We start from the raw sequence: 15,041 nt of genomic DNA, 5'->3' as shown, positions 1-15,041 counted from the left end.
CTGGTGAAGAAATTTCTCCTACTAGTCAATCTAAATGTGCTCTGGCACAACTTGAGGCCATTTCCTGTGGTCCTGTCACCTGTTTTCTGAGAGATCTATCCTTACCTGCCTACAACCTACTGTGAGGGAGTTGCAGGGAGCAGTAAGGTCCGCCTTGAACAAAAACCACATCAGAGAGCAACTGGACCAAAACTTTTGAGTGTATCAAGACAGTGACTCAAGACTACATCAGACAGTTTTGATGTACTCCCCTCAAGGGCTGAGATGCTGGGAGGTATAAATGTTATATAATTATACATTAATTTTGATTAGCCTTTTTGAGTTCAGATAAAAATTGATAAATAACAAATTATGTTAGGTTATCTGAAAAGCTGAGTATTAAAAGTTCTTCCTGATAGCCAAAGAAAACAAGACAAATTAGAGCTGAAATACTTACACCTATTTTATCTACTAAATTATTTACACAACGTAGTCCCAAAGAATCTCCCAGCAAGACAAACCTGAAACTATTTAGAGGGGAAAAATTAATGAGTAAGTGATGAAAGTTCTAGATCATAGAATCCCAGATTGGTTTGAGTTGGAAGGGATCTTAAAGCTCATCTCATTCCAAATCTGGCCATAAGCAGGGTCAGCCCCAACCATCCCAGGTTGCTCCAAGCCCTGTCCAACCTGGCCTTGAATATATCCAGGGATGGGGCAGCCACAGCTTCTCTGGGCACCCTGTGCATACACAACCCTGCCCAACTTTGCTACCTCCTGCAAATCAGCATCATGTCAAAGCAGAAGGCAAACAGAAAAGGGCTACAGGGTTATACACGGCACAGGGAGCTTGACAGAAGCACCCTAAAGAGCTGCTCAGTTTGGAACAAATCAGAGTCTGAATGTACAAACACAGAGGGAAAGGGAAAAAGGGAAACAATTATCAGTCCTGGAAAGGAGCACTGTACAGAATCAAAGGCAAGAAATAAGTCTATGCTTTTCAGGCAGAATTGATACATGCTGCAAATATTGGCAGAGCAAGTACACTGGACTAGCCCCAAGCACATCTATTCTTCTATAGCCCTCGAGAAAGCATACCCAGGTGGCCCCAGGAGAAGGGCAGAGCTGCCAGTTTTCCATGTGTGCCACAGGCAGGCAACAGCCACCACCAAGCAGTCACATGCTGCAGAGGAAGGATGACAAATCCAAGAGACACCAGCCTTCACCTGGGACACAGGGCACTTGCCTCTGATTTTGCTGGAGACCAGTGAGTTGCGTCTTCCTTGCCCAGTTGTATTTCCAGTCCAGGCAAAAGTGGAGCCACTCAAGACACCTGCTGCCATCCTCCCCATCTCACAGGGCACACACACACCTGAACCACCACCACCACATCCTTCCCCTGTCTCTGCTGCTCCCAACACCTACAGCAGCACATTCATAAGGTCCAAGGATGGCTCCCCAGAGGTCCCCAAGATTTTAAAACACATTACCAAGGAGACCAGCATTGCTTCTGCACACTGTGGTGCACCTGCACCAGGTAAGAGGATGGAAAATCCCCGTTCCCCTGGCACACCAACCCAGGGGAGGAAATAACTCAAGACATAACATTTCCTTCAGGTTCAGAACAACAAAATCACAGAGAGAAAGAGCCATTTAATGCCATCAAGACTACTTAAGAGATCTCAGCCATAGAAGCGAAGAGTCTATCAGTTCATATGCCAAAAAACTCCATGTTGAGTGGAATTTGGATTATGAACCTACTGTAGTGACCTTTTACTGTAGTTATTTTTAGACAGAAGTTTTTATTCCGGACAAAGTACTGAAGATAAAACATTATACATATGCATGCATTTTTAATATATGCACGTACTGCATGCATCTTCTGTGAAGTAAAGCAGCAGCTACTGATTCAGAAATACAGGATTTGGCTGTTCTCTCAAGGATAACCCATGCACTGTGAACATGCACTATACAAGAAACCAAGACTTAGCTCTGGGAGGTGAAATCCTCCAATAAGAACATCAGCAGCCTCCTAAGATAGATCCAAAAGTCATTTATTCAAAACTACCCCACTGCACACACCTTAAAATAGTATTCACTAGCAATGCTGCCAGGACAACTGCTGGAACAAGATGTGTTTGTAGGCATTTTAAGTACCACTGGATGTAAAAATACCTATTAATACAATTTTTGTATTATTTTGTACTTTTACAATTTATATCCAATTTGGACTATGGCAACATACCAAACCTAGGAAAGAAAATACTGGAAAACAGCAAGGAAGGTCTGTGACACAGGGAGATGCTTAAATACCCAAGCCAAAGCCATAAAAATGCTGAGTTCTAGTGCACTGAAAGCTACCAGATGAAAAATTCCTTTCCCTACTTTCTACCACAGCACTCTAAAAGCTATGACCTTCAAAATATTGGCTGTTTTTCTTGAGCTTTAAAAGCAGCCTGCTTCAGCTAAGCTGAGCTACAGATCAGGTGATACTCTGGCAATAGAGTAACAGTCAATAGCCATGTTCCTCAACAGAGCTTTTATTACAATAATCAAATGTTGTACTTCCAGTTCCTTCCATATTCACTGAAAGCCATCAAGAGCAGTTACTCAGGAAATGTTCTCATAGCTATCAGGGAACTCGCTTAAGTCTGGAAAGCAAACTTGAAAATAAACAAATCTATTGAACAAAGCACTGAGGAAAGAACATACTGAAAGGGGAACAAAGCCACAGCTCTTCCCGGGGTGTTCCTGTGCAGGGCCAGAAGCTGGACTCAATAATCCTTGTGGGTCCCTTCCAACACTGGCTATTCTGTACACCCTGAACTTGAAGAAGGCTTCTGCTGAAAGCCAGCAAGGGCATCACAGATGCTGAGAGAAGCTGTGGGTGTTCATACCCACAGGGCTGGGCAAACTGGCCCCAAAAGCGTCGTGGCCCACCTTCAGATGAGCTGCTGACTGAAGCCTGACTGAAACCTGCTTCTGTCTCAGAAAAAGGACACAAGGGGCCAAAGGAGATTGAGAATAAGCAGCGGGGTTGGGGATACTATCCGGTAGCGCTGGGTATTACCTGGGCTGCAAAAAAAAGCCCCAGCTAGGCATCATGATCTGAAACACAGTGAGGAGAGGGGAAAAAAAAGTACAGAGTTATAGGAACACTAGAGTATATTTATTTAAGCCATATTTATTGACGTTGTTAATAAATTAACAACTAATATTAAAAAAAGAAAATCTATAAAATGTAATTTATATAGTATTTTACATAAGTGGGATGTGGCAGGACGAGCCTCCTCCCTCCTGGCAGCAGCAAGAATTCACACACTGGAGGCCCCGGACCCATTCGGTACCACGGAGAGCTCCCTCCTCCCCTTCCTCCCTCCGAAAATGGAAAACCAAAGCTCTGCCACCAAACAGTCGTTTTCCCTTCCAAGCAGGAAAAAAACATAAAACAAAACCATCTCACAGACTGCATCAGAGGAATCTGTAAGCAGAAAAAGTTCACTTGACAGCACAGAAGTTGCGTGCATGAAGAACGATGCTGCTGTCCAAAAATATGAATAAATTATCATCTTGGCAATAAACACAAGCCAAAGCTCAAAAGAAGTATTTTATTTCCAGACAAGTTCATTCATAGATCTTACTAATAGTGAACCTGATTCCTTTAGGAACTCAGGAGCAGCAGAAGGAAAAGCATATAAGAAGATTAGGTTAATACTATATTTAAGCATATGTAAGGACAGTGAATGAAATAGTGATTATTCACTCATTTAATTCAAGAAAAACAACCACTTACTAAGAATAGCTTCCAGGGGATAAGAGAAGATAAACTAGGCTGCACTAGAGAAAAAAGATCCGAGAGAGCTACAGCAGTACTCACTATCCCTCGTTATCCATATTTGTCAGCACTGAGGTCTGGGGAAAAAGCATCAAAGCATCAAACAGGGACAAAACTATCCAAAGGTTTCCAGACTGATGCACCCTTTCCACTAGTTGGGAAGCTTTCCCAAGTCATTATCATCCTCATGGAAAACAGCAGAGTTGCATTCAACATAACAGATTTTTGCAAGAGTTTCAGAGACACAAGAAAAAACAGATTTTGCTGATTTGATGAAAGGACCTGACAGTCCTTGTGAAATAGAGGCAGGGGGGCCACTGGGCTTGAGCTCCCACCAGTCTGAGCATGTACAGTAGATTATGGAGTGAAGACAGGATTTTCTCCACTTTCACAAAAGCTTTTTCTGGGAGACTGCAGCCCTTTTCTGGCAGTACTTTGCAAAAAAGCACGGGCACAGGCTCCCAAGCAGACCTTGCTGCTTTCGCTTGCATCAGCTGTGCTTTTCTGTCTCATGTTCTTGAGAGCTGCTAATTCAGTGAAGGGTCCCGATTTAGCTTCTTATTAATCAAACTCTGAACACTCATTAGCAAGAGAAGCACAATCCAATCACAAACTCAGAGGCAGTGGACATGCCCCATGAGCTCATCTCTGCTCTCACCCTCCTCCCAAAGGGAGCCTGTGCAAGCTCTCCTACCGCAAGCACAGAGGTGGAGACATGCAGGATTGTCATGGAATCATGGAATAATCAAGTCTGGAAAATATCTCAAAGACCATTGAGTCTAACCAGTAAACTATGTCCCTATGTGCCACATCTTTGTGTTTCTGTAGACTCAGAAGCACGTTCTCAACTCCAAATAAAACACTGGCATACACACCCAACCCACAACTGCCAGGATCAGTGGCCTGAGTTAAGCATTAATTTCCAGCTCCTCTTTGTTATCAAAACACGGTATCACATGGCACCAAACTGCAGAACACCACTTGGCACTGGTGAGCGGCGGGAGACAAAAAGCATCTGTAAAAACATCACTACACGGAGGTCTCTATAACACACATTAAATCCCACGAAAGCCTATCTGCTCTCAGCACTGCAAGGATGGCTCTGCTGATATAAAAGTGCTTCTAATCAGAGAGGGGCCACAGCCCCAGAGAAGACATCAAAGCCACCACTGCTGAGAAAACACAAGCATTGTACCACACAGCTGCTCTGAAAAGCTTACAGGTAAAAAACAGGAATATGTTCCAGTCCAGCTGGAAAAGATGATTCTGGTTTAATAGAGAACAATGACTCTGCAGTTGCCTGTGGCTCCACACCTGTGAACAACACCCAGACTTTGTGCAGACTCCACAGGCAACAGGTCCAAGGGGCTGCAAACCTGCACAGACTCAGCATCCAAATGGTGCTGTTCAATCAGCTGGCACGTTTTAGCTACCAAAACTACCAAAATTAAAGAGAGAAACATCATTTGTCTTCTTGATTCAGAAGCTATCACAAAGGAGATCTCTCTCTACTTAATATACCTTGGTGATTTCCATACTGTGGAAAACACCCATGCTACAAAGTGCTTTCCAGGTGTAAACTTGACCAAAGGCTATCAGGGTTATAAAAGTGAGTAAGCAATCAACAAAAGAGAAGTTATCTCCTTCTCCTTTGATCTCCCAGTGTGAGCTACTTGTGCAAGCTTTAAAACCTGGGGCAGTGGAGGAGGGATATAACCCTGGTTCCCTCACAGAGCCAGCTTTATTACAAGTTTCTTCCAAACAAAGCACAGTTCTGCCAGCAGCTTATATTAATTCTTCTCATTTTTCAGAGATTTAAATATACCACTGATCCTTGGCTGTGAAAAACATGGGAACTCTAAGGCCAAAAGCAGCATTAAAATGAGTTCTCTTAAGTTTTAATCAGAATACATTTTTTTTTCTTCCTATCCTGTGGACCACACTAAGGTTCCATCATCTAGAGGGTTGTACTTTCCTCAGACCAGGCCTACAGAGGTGTTTTCCTTCAGAACTCCCCCAAGTCCCCAGTAATTTCTGCTGCATAAATTCCATGATCTGTGGTCCAGACCTTGGTGCTTATATTATTCCTAATTGGAGTCTTCTGCTAGAGTTGCTTTATTTCACACTTATTTTCCACCTAATCTGCAAATTTTATTAATGAAAACGTAGAGCTAATCACACATTTTTAATTAAAAATTCTACTATGCTCTTACTGGGAGCCATCTAAAGAGTTCTAGAGTTGTTTTATTAAGCACTCAGTATCTGTGCTCAGTATTGAGGTGAAAAATTAAAACATTCTGATACAGAATGGCCTCTGTAAACAAGGTTTTATAAAATCTGTATCTAAAGAAAGAAGTCAAAGGTATTCTTCCCCTCAAATAGTTTTCCAGCAGACCATGCACAAATATTAGAGCATAACTAAGCAAGGAAAACAGCAGTGAAAGCTGAAGCTTAAAGGCTACTTTGCTAATAAAGTTGAAGAGCTGACTAACTCAACCTAAATCAAAACAAACCTCATTTCAGACACACTGAACACTTTCAGCAGAAGGCCTTCAGAATTGCAGAGGCAAGTACTAACCATCTCTGCAAATTTCAAAACCTGCACAGACTAAATGGGAAAAAAATACTCCTAGTTGAGGCTGCCTCTTAATTCCCATGTAAAAACTTTATATTCACATTACATGTGACAAATGAAAGAAACTAGCATTTAGCATCCGTGCTTGTTCTCTTTTTGATCAAATTTTAAACAGTTCATCTCTTTTCAGAGTTGGTATGACAAAATTAATAGCAAAGGAGGAGCCATTGGTAAATTGAGTTCAGAACAAAGGTAAATTGACACTGGTATAGTACTCACATGTAATTTTACCTAAGGCCCATTATAAAATTGTTTATGCAACTTAGAAGTATCATAAAAACAAAAGCACCAGGCAGCAAAGTAATCAGAAAGTATCTTCTGCCATGCAGCACCAAACTCAGCCCCAACTGAGGAAAATTTCTACTTTAAATTCAAAATATGGTCTATTCCTCATGTTTCCTCCAAATGAGGATACTCAGGATACTCTTCATCTTACCTAGGTCCAAGAACTCCATTCTGTTAAAATCTCTTCAACTAAATCCAAAAATGCCTCAGCAATCTGCTGAGCAACCCTTCCTTTTGCATTTCTGCCAACAGCATTCTGCATGGAAAAATCCTGACCCTGGTGCTTTCCTACACCTATAAAAGGACATTATTCCAAAGAACTGCAAGAGCCTTTACAGGGAAATTTAAAATCGTTTCCTTTGTGCTTCAGCCCCCAGGGGCAGGGTGAGAGACTGTACCCAAACCTTTTGTTTTCTTCCATCACCTGTGATGATGCAGGAGTGCCTCTTAGATCACTCCTCTCCACTGTCACAAAGGAAAACAAAGGATACTTAGGAAAATAAGGACCTGCCTTTTACTAGAATTACTTATGAAACTTGACTTCCTGTTTGCCTCAGTACCACAGAGCTCCTCTGATGTCCAATAATATCTGCACTCCAGCAAGAGCTTTTCTTTCAGCAGAGCACTCATCTGAGAGTTCCTTCTTCACACATTCTCGTGCCCACACAACTTCCCAGTACTCACCTGTGACATGTCCGCTCTTGCCAAATCTGATGGATTTTCAAGGTGCTGACCAATTTCCTTCAAGGGCACTGACAGTGTGATGCCAGGCAATGGGAAATCAAGCTCAGAAGCAGAGGAAGATGGCCAGAGTTCCCAATAAAGACATTTATTATGAAGCAAGCCTGAGTTGGTACAGACAGCTCTCTTCACTTCAGGAGACAGAACCACAAACAGACCCAACCCTGGAGCATCAGGGAAGACATTTCTCCAAAAGAAAAGCAAAGCACCCTTCCTCTTCCAGCACATAAATCTTAAAAATAATTTTAAAAATAAGTAAGTTAAAATAAAATGTAAAGAAAGATCACAACCCACAAAGACAAAACCATAATACTGCTAACAGGAGAAGCTGCTTGCCTCAGAGCTCCCTGGCACTTCCACAGATGCTCAGCATCACACAGAGAAAAAGCTCAGTAACAACCAACTTCCACCAACACACACACAACTCAGGAAAGCAGCCCGACACTCCCAAAGCCCTCTACGCAGGTGATACTCACAGAGGATAGCTCTGGAATGAGGTTACAGGCACAGCCGGCTGTGCAGGAGGGGACAGCAGTGAGTCACAGCCCGGGCAGCCAGCACTGACTCAGCCCTGCGCTCCCGCTGGGAACGGCGGCTCAAGGTAACCCCGGCAGCTTTTGGGGAGCTGATCGATCCCCTTGGCTGAGAGAGAGACACACACCACAGCTGACCCACAGGCTGAGAACAGAAAATAACCCTCAATCCCTCTGCAACCAGGCATTCTTAACAGGATGACTGTACTGAGCATCCTCTGAGCTCTCATGGTAATAGCAGTTACATGGGTTTCTTTGTTGTTTTGGTTTTTTATTTTTACCTTAATTGTTACTTAAATGCACACATGTGCTGCTGCTTTGGTCAGCTCCAGACCCAAATGCTCACATCTGGCTCCTGCTAGCTCCCACAGCCTGCTGATGATCTCTTTAAGGACTTAAATTGCAAAAACAACCATTTCTCATACCCACCATACAAAAAAACATTCACTAAAAGGATTTAAAAAATGTTAAACAGCAGGAAAGAGGAAAAAAAAAAACCAGCCACGCTGTCTCCAAACAGGAAAGAAACTTTTGCTTTAAAATGCCATTTCACTTGCTTACATAATCATTTCACCAAGGTTTGTTTTTTCTGTTTGTCAGGCAGCATTTCTACTAAAAAGGTATTTCCTTTAAAACCACGATACATAAATAACAGTGTCCACTGATAAATACAGACGAAGCCCACAGTTCCAATCTTCAGTACTTAAATACAAGCTGAAATTCACACTGCAGCAGCTGGATGGCCTGAGTTTCAAACATGCCAAGCACCTACTGGTTTCAGAAGTTGCAGAAAACAACAAGAGCTCTGGTCTCTCTTCATCAGACCAGATATTCTCAGGCATCCAACCAAAGACCCTTAGGATCATTTCAAATACAGTGTGACCCGTATTTGAAATGAATGATTTCAAATACAAGAGGCATCAGGAATCAAGTTTTGCCTTCCTAAGAAGGCACTCACTGCAAGCACCAGGAGACAACCCTCATCTGAAACCACCCTGGCACAACACACAGCCCAGCCCTTGCAGTGAGGGAAACATTCCCCACTTGAAGCACAACCAGCACTGTCATTCCCCAAAAATCTCCTTGAGTCACAGGTGACAACAACACTGATTGCTGAGAGGGCGTGTTATACCCATGGTTACACTCATGGCCTGCCCCAAGGCTCCCTCACAGCAGAGTCTGCCATCACCCTGTTCAGCAGGAACCCCTCATTCCCATGCAGAATCTCGGACCAGGTGACTGGGAATGACTCCAGGCAGCAGTGTGGGCTTTGCCAAGTGTAGACATGAGTTTGCTAGGGAGTAGCAGAGCCTCACCTGCTCACAGTCCCAAACTGTCTAAGCTAGTAAGCCCAGCCATTTAGGTTTTACTCACTTAAACCAAAGCATATGTGACTTTTAAAAGAGAAAGTTGTCCAGAAGACCTCTGTGGTCATAGCAAGCCAGAGGCCTGCCACTGAGGGTTTATAGAACTGCATTTCCATTCCCAAAATACATACAGCCCACAAAAGGGCACTAAACTTTCAACTGAGCAGATAAATCTGGATACCTGGGGGCAATATAAAAGTGGGCTGGGGTCTGTGAGCACAGTGTGATCAAAGCCATGAGACACTCCTGTTTCAAACACTGAGCACAATGACCTTCCTGGTCACTCTCAGAAAACAAGTGCTCATAGAGCAAACACTCTTCCTGCTGAAAAAGTTGGCTGTTTTTTCTCTCTTGAGCTGAGGAGCCAGTGCTCTTGAATGTCAACAACACAGAGAAGCCTTGGCCAGCACACTGGCTGCTGAAAACAAAGTCCAAAAGCCATGTGCACATGAGAGGCTGGGCCAACGCTCAACCCTCACACTCTGATAAACCACACAGCAAAATGTGACAAAATTCCTCGTGCCATCCTGGCTCCTAACTCCTGCAAGGGAGAAGGGTGTGCTCACACAGCTGCACCCTGGGACACCTGGGGAAGGCACCCCAGGAAGGACCAGCACAACCAGGATCATACCTGAGCTGCTCCGTCGCATGGAAAACTGTGGATTTGGAGCACAGATAAACAGGGCTCTGTGCTGAATTCACAAAGGGCAGTGCCTCAGAGCAGGCATCTGGAAGAGCCCACTGCTTATCTCCACATAAGCATGGATTCCATGGAAAAACCAGGACTGGTCAACCTCGGGCTGCCACAGGAGCAGTGGGAAGCTTTTCTGTGCAGCTGTGCCAGCCCTGAGCAGTGAGGGTTACTGGGCCTTGCCTCTGGTCAGTGCACACAACCACACAGCCTAAGGGCCAAGAAACACAGCTCACTGCAGAAGGAAAAAAAATGTCAGACAGAAGATTTGGCAAAACCCCCAAAGGCGTCTGTCTCGGACATCCCAAAAGTAACAACAGTCATTCAAGATATGATTTGTTTATACTGTGAGGCTCATTACACAGAGGCCTCCCTATTTTTAGAGGTAGATATCGCTGCAATTGAGTGCTAGATAAACCCAAACAATTATTTTAAAGGGGTATTCCATCACTAATTATTCTAAACATCTTGTGCGTCCAGGGAGGTTGGAGTGCTGCCACTCTCCAGCATAAAACAGCTGGGAGAACAAGGCTACAACTTCACTCTCAGGAGTGACAGAGTAACTCACAGAGCCAGCAGGGTGCTGGGAGATCCCAACAGCTCCAGTAAGCTCACCACCACTTGGATAAAATAAAAAAAAAAAAAAAACAGTAAGGAATGAGACCCTAATATTGTTTATGCTAAAAAAAGCACATGAAGTTTTTTTTTTTTTCTTTTATATTTGATATTCCTTTTCGCACCAAAAAATAGATAAAAAATTAAAAAGAAAAAAGAAAAAAAAAAAAAAAAAAGCCCAGGCCAAGGACCATCACGGCTGATGGTGGCTTATCCACGGATTCTGTGGTTTCCCCAGCCTGAGAGCAGAGCCCTGAACGCTCTGTAGACCTTCTCTGCCATGGCCAGTGCTTCCCTCACCCGAGTCCTGAGGGGCACAAGGTGAAGGAAGAGAGCAGGAGTGGCCCAGCCCAGCAGAGCCCCTCGATCCCCAAGCCAAATACAGGTGCCCTTCGGAAGCCTTTTATTTCCGTTATTTTACGCAAACCGGACTTTTAAAAGCACATACTGCAGTTTTGCTCCGGCACAGCACAAACCCAAACAAATCCCAGAGGAAGAGCGAAACCCACCGGGGACCAGGGCAACAGATGGGAAGGGCTCCGGTGGGGCTCTCCAGCCGGGAGGGGAAGGGAATGCGCTGGGTGTGCGGCGCGTTTCACGCCCGAGCTGCTCTCCAAGGACGCGCCGCCTCCCCACTGCAGAGGGCGGGCGGCGGTGCCGGGGGCGGCCGGACCGGGGGACGCCGGAGGAGCGCGGCGGAGCCCGGGGGTATACCGGGAGAAGGGCAAGGCGGCCGAGCCCCCCCGGGGCAGCGGGTACCGGGGCACCCCGCTGCTCCGCTCCGCTCCCCGCGGCCCCGGGGGGGCGCCGTGGCGGGGGCCGGTCCCGCCGGGGAGCGGCACCCCCGGGCTCGGGCCAAAGTTCCCGCGGTACCGCCGGCCCCGAAAACGGCCTGGGCTCCGCCGCCGCGGCCCCTGCCCGGGTGAGCCCGCCCGGCGCCCGCCCCCGCCGGGAACGGCCGGGCCCCGCTCGGCGCCGCACTGCGCCCCCGCACCGGCACCGCCACCGCGGCCCGGCCCGCGCCGCCCCCGCCGCTCTCAACAGGTGCGTGCGGGGCGGCCGGCCCGGCCGGCTCCGGCACCTGCCGCCGCGTCAGGACCTGGACAGGTCCCGCGGGGCGCTCCCGCCGCCGCCGCGGCCCGGGCTCACCTGTCTCGGCGCCGCTGCCCAGGCCCGCCGCCGCCGCTGGGCCATGCGCGGTCGGTCGGTCCGGCCGAGCCCCCGCCGGCCCCGCTGCGCCCCCGCGGCTCCGTGCGCGCGCCGCCGCCGATGTGCAGGCCGCGCCGGGCCCGCCAGCCGCGCGAGCCCCGCGCGCGCGGGGGCGGGGCCGCGGGCCGCTCCGTCATTCCCATTGGCGGGGCCGAGAGCGAGCGGGGGCGGGGTCCGAGGCGCTCGCGCGCCCGCGCGCGGCGGGGATGGCAACGGGGAGCGAGGGGCGGGGCCGGCCGCCCGCAGGAGCGGCGTTGATTGGGCGGACGGGGGCGGGGCCGAGCCGGGGGCGGGGCCGAGCGGTGCAGGGTTCGCGCCCCCCCCGCGCCCGCAGCCCGTGCACGGGCGGCCCCCCCGCCCCCCCGGGACCCGAACCCGCAGCCCCGCACACGGGGGGGCCCCGCACCGGCCCCGCTGCCCGGCACCGCCCCGGGCCCAAGGACTGAGGCTCTGCCCTTCCAGAGTCAGCCTGGATGCGCTGTCCGTGTCCGAGCGCATCCCACCGTGCCAGGATGCGAAGGCCAAACAGCGCTCTGCAGAAAGCAGCGGGAGCTCTCCACCCAAACACCAACAGTCAAGTTCATCGGCGCTTCCACCACGTGTATGGCTCTTTATGTGCGTGTTTATGTTCCTGCGGAACGGGGGATCCAAAAAGGATTAAACAACTGCTCTAACCCTTGGCTGTTTGTGACAGCAGGCTCAGGACGAAGGCATGTGGGCACCTAGGGAGCAGGTTTCTGACTTGCATTTTGCTCTTGACACAGAGTCACAGAATTCCAGAATGGATTAGGTTGGAAAGGACCTTAAAGCTAATCCCATTCCACCGTCTGCCGTGGGCAGGGGCACCTTCCACTATTTGCACCAAGCCCTGTCCAAACTGGCCTGGAACACTTCAGGGATGGGGCAGCCACAGCTTCTCTGGGCAGCCTTTGCCAGGGCCTCCCCACCCTCACAGCCGAATTTCATCCCAATATCCAATCCAAAACCACTCACTGTCAGTTTAAAACCACTGCAGGTCATTAGAGTTTAAAGACACCTGCAGGTTCTGAACCAAGCTCGGCCCATGGGAAGCTGCAGGACACAGAGGAATGCAACGCTGGCCTTGCTCTGCCCAGTTTTTGTGGCTCAAGGGTTTTCAGGTTTGCAGCCTGCTATCACTCCTCATCTCTGCTCATCAGAGCACTTTCATCATGTCCCAAAATCTCATTCCTGGCCACAGTTGGCCACAGACATCAACTGGTCAGAGAAATCCTAACTTTCCCAGATTTCCGTCCCTTTGAGGTTACCTGACCACCTTTTCAGTGAAGGAATTTTTCCTAATATCTGATCTAAACCTCCCCTGGTACAGCCTGAGGCCATTTCCTATGGTCCTGGATATGTGTTGACATGTGTTCCTGCATCAACCACCTTGGCATTACTAAAACTTCATGCTGATAACTCTGTGTGCTTTCTCACCTGGTTCCCCAGGGTGTTTAGGTGGTGACACCCACATTACCACGTTCCTTCAGTGCCCAGTGTGGGCTCCAGGTGCAGCACTGAGTGGCTCGTGGCTTCTTCCTTCTCTCTCAGTCCCTGGTGAGGTAAAGATCCCTGCAGGCATTCACAGGGAGGGCAAAGAGGACCAGCACAAAAGGCAGTGCTGGAAACAACAACCTATTTTTATACTTCCTTCTCTCAGGCACAGCCCTTCGCCTCTGCCCTGCTCAGGAGCAGCAGCACCAACGGGCAGGCAGCTTTTGGCTGCTGATCTCTTCACCTCTGGGAATGCCTGTCTATGTTTTTTTATCCTATTTTAAGCTCAAGGAATTTAACACTGACTACTGCATTTTTCCCCTGCCTTAGCATCAGCAGTGACGCCAGGAAACAAAACCACTTTCCTCAGCTCCACCTCTCTATCAGCGGCTGAAGTGGTTGTGTCCCACCAGGATGTTGAGACAATCACTGCCAGACACAATCCTGTGCTCTGGGATGACCCTGCCTGAGCTGGGAGGTTGGACCAGGTGACCCACTGTGGTCCCTTCTAACCTGACCCCAAAATGGACAGGGACAGGGGCAGGGACAAGGGTGGGGTGGGAGGCACAGCGTGTCCCCAGGCTCCTCATCCCACTCAATGGCAGACCTAAGTCCACCATGGATTAGCTGGCTCCCTGCCACTGTGGAATGAAAGGGGCTCCCTCCCCAAACACCACTGGCCTTGCTGAGCTGAGCCACTATGACTCAGTTGCTGGTGCTTAGGAAACATCACAGTTTTCCATGTAATTCAAACCTTGGGCTGTGTGAAGAGTTTTTTTGATTGGTTGGGGCTTTTTTGGCTTGGTTTGTTTTCTGTAAACCCACTTTAATAAATGAATGGCTCTTTAATGATGTTTTTTTCATCAAAGTCTTGGGAAATTGGAAATATTAAGCAGTCACTCATAGAAGTGAGCAGGACACATTTAAAACACCACAAGTCAAAAGTAGCTTCATGGTTTCCACACTCTGCCAGTGATTTTCCACCTCAGGGAAACATGATCTGCAAACTGGTCTTGCTCCTTGGTGTTCCCACATGTGCTGAATATATCCCTGTGTGCTGATCCTGGTGCACATTCCACAGTATGGATTCTCCATCCCATATCCACCACACTGGAGACACACCTTGCATCCAGCATGCCAGTCCATACAGACCTACTTTCAGAGTCCTTAACCTCACCTGAGGATGTGGTGGATGTACTGCCAGACCCAGCACCTCCTCCACTATTCTGTGCCACCAACCCAACAGAAGCTGCATCCCTGAAAAGCCCTGGCAGCAGATCCAAGCTTAGTAGTTTCTCCCTGCTGTCGCCATATGATCCTCAGCGGGGCAGCTGCCAAGCCTGGGGAACCCGCTTCCAAATTCATGTTGCAAAAAGAAGGAGGGAGGATGTTTAACCCATTCCTTGCAGAGTGGCAAGCTGGCGGTCCTGCGGAAGGACAATGGCATCCTCATGGGGGTGGTGGCTGCTGTTGTGGGACAACTGGGGAGCACAGCTGCCTAATCAAAGATTCAGCTGCTTCACAGATTGTCTGTAACATGAATTTCTGAGGCCAGCACATGCTTCAAGGCAGTGTGGCAGCTCTTCTTGCAGTAACTTGTGTAGACCCCTGAAAAATGCCAAGGTGTGTCCTCATGCCC

The 15,041-nt window shown here is 48.1% G+C and overlaps 1 protein-coding gene across 1 annotated transcript in view; it reads right to left on the bottom strand.

Annotated features, from left to right (window-relative positions):
- The window catches only part of ADARB1 (adenosine deaminase RNA specific B1), a 65,472-nt gene extending 53,584 nt beyond the window's left edge, over window positions 1-11,888 (bottom strand). Inside the window, exon 1 of the mRNA XM_083864780.1 lies at window positions 11,831-11,888. The gene's annotated coding sequence lies outside the window, so the exon portion shown is untranslated. The remainder of the gene's footprint in view (window positions 1-11,830) is intronic.
- Window positions 11,889-15,041: the final 3,153 nt, after the last annotated feature.

This window comes from Zosterops lateralis, assembly GCF_965231275.1.
Source record: "Zosterops lateralis genome assembly, chromosome: 7".
Classification (NCBI taxonomy): Eukaryota; Metazoa; Chordata; class Aves; order Passeriformes; family Zosteropidae; genus Zosterops; species Zosterops lateralis.
Note: the sequence above shows the minus strand (reverse complement) of the source record. Positions and strands in the feature narration are given on the sequence as shown.